Consider the following 2,630-nt stretch of genomic DNA (forward strand, 5'->3'; position numbering starts at 1 on the left):
CGCGACTTCTTAGGGAACTCGAATAGGTTAAACTCAAAATTCTCATTTTAAATCAAAGATTAAATCTTTATACATTAAAAAGGTCCATTGACATAATAGGTACCTTGATTGAGGTAATTTCATTCAAGGATTCAATCTTTACACATTAAAACACTCTCCGTCACGTCAAAGGGAACTCGAATAAGTTTAACTCAAAACTCTCATTTTCTTTCTAAGATTTATTCTTTATACATTAAAAAGGTCTAGTGACATAATTAATACCTTGATTAAGGTATTTTCATTCAAAGATTCAATCTTTAGACTTTAAAACACTCTTCGCCACTTCATAAGGAATTCGAACAAGTTAAACTTAAAATTGTCGTTTTCTTTCAAAGATTGAATCGCTATACATTAATAAGGTCTAGTGACATAGTAGTTACCTTGATTGTGTTAATTTCACTCAAAGATTCAATCTTTACATTGGTAGCTTGATTGAGGAATTCTCATTCAAAGATTCAATCCTTACTCTTTTAAACACTCTCCGAGACGTCAAAGGGAACTCGAATAAGTTTAACTTAAAACCCTCACTTTCTTTTAAAGACTCGATCTTTACCCATTAAAAAGGTCTTGTGACGTAATTGGTACCTTAATTGAGGTATTTTCATTCAAAGATTCAATCTGCAGTCATTAAAACACACTTCGCGACTTCATAGGGAACTTGAACAAGTTTTCCTCAAAACTATCATTTTCGTTCAAAGATTCAATCTTTGTAGATTAAAATTGTCTAGTGACATAACTGGTATCTTGATTGAAGTAATTTCATTCAATGATTCAATCTTTTGTCCCTAAAACACAATTCACGACTACATAGTGAACTCGAAGAAGTTGAACTCAAAACTCTCATTTTCTTTCAAAGATTCAATCTTCATACATTAAAATGGTCTAGAGACATAATTGGTACCTTGTTAGAAGTAATTTCATTCAAAGATTCAACCTTTGCTCATTAAAACACTTTTCGGGACGTCAAAGGGAATTCGAATAAGTTTAACTCAAAACTCTAATTTTCTTTCAAAGATTCAATCTTTATACTTTAAAAGGTCTAGCGATATAATAGGTACCTTGATTGAGAATTTTTCATTCAAAGATTCAATCTTTTCTCATTAAAATACTCTTTAGGACGTCCAAGGGAATTCAAACAAGTTTAACTCAAAAATCTCTCTCTCTTTCAAAGATTAAATATTTGTACAAAAAAAAAGGACTAGTGACATAATAGGTACCTTGATTGAGGTCTTTTCATTCAAAGATTCAATCTTTAGTTATTAAAACACTCTTCGCGACTTCATAGGGAACTCGAATAAGTTAAACTCAAACCTCTCATTTTCTTTCACAAATTCAATCTTTGTACCTCTTATTCAAAGATTCAGTCTTTTGTCATTAAAACACTCGTCCCGACTTCATAGGGAAGTCGAATAAGTTTAACACAAAACTCTCATTTTCTTTCAAAGATTCAATCTTTATACATTAAAATGGCCTAGTGACATAATAGCTACCTTAATTGAGATAATTTTATTCACTGATTCAATCTTTACTCATTAGAACACTCTCCGTGATCTCAAAGGAAACTCGAATAAGTTTAACTCAAAAGTCTCATTTTCTTTAAAAAATTTAATCTTTATACATTAAAATGGTTTAGTGACATAATAGGTACCATGATTGAGGTGTTTACATTCAAATATTCAATCTTTACTCGTTAAAATACTCTTTGGGACGTCAAAGGGACCTCGAATAAGTTTAACTCAAAACTCTCATTTTCTTTCAAAGATTCAATCTTTATACATTAAGAAGCTCTAATGACACAATAGGTACCTTGATTGAGGTATTTTCATTCAAAGATTCAATTTTTTGTCATTAAAACACTCTTCGCGACTTCAAAGGGTACTCGAATAAGTTAAACTCAAAACTCTCATTTTCTTTCAAAGATTCAACCGTTATACATTAAAAAAGGTCTTGTGACATAATAGGTATCGTGATTGAGGTAATTTCGCTCAAAGATTCAATCTTTACTCATTAATACACTCTTCGTGACGTCGAAGGGAACTATTATAAGTTTAACTTAAAACTCTCATTTTATTCCAAAGATTTAATCTTTATACATTTAAAAGGTCAAGTGACATAATAGGCACCTTGATTGAGGTATTTCCATTAAAGGATTCAATCTTTAGTCATTAAAGCATTCTACGAGATTATGTTAGGAACTCAAATAAGTTACACTCGAAACTCCCTTTTTCTTTCAAAGATTCATTCTTTATACATTAAAAAGGTCATGTGGCATAATCGGTACCGTGATTGAGGTAATTTCTTTCATATATTCAATCTTTACTAATTAAAGCACTCTTCGTGATATTAAAGGGAACTCGAATAAGTTTAACTCAAAACTCTCGTTTTCGTTCAAAGATTTAATCTTTGTACATTAAAATGGTCTAGTGACATAATAGGTACCTTGAGTGAGGAATTTTCATTCAAAGATTCAATCTGTACTCATTTAAACACACTTCGGCGCGTAAAAGGGAACTCGAATAAGTTTAACTCCAAACTCTCATTTTCTTTTAAAGATTCAATCTTTATTCATTAAAAAGTTCTAGTGACAAAAT

This window comes from Cornus florida, unplaced genomic scaffold (genome assembly GCF_030987335.1).
Source record: "Cornus florida cultivar Cherokee Brave unplaced genomic scaffold, ASM3098733v1 CherokeeBrave_3.0.0_Hap2_scaffold_22, whole genome shotgun sequence".
In the NCBI taxonomy this organism is placed as follows: domain Eukaryota; kingdom Viridiplantae; phylum Streptophyta; class Magnoliopsida; order Cornales; family Cornaceae; genus Cornus; species Cornus florida.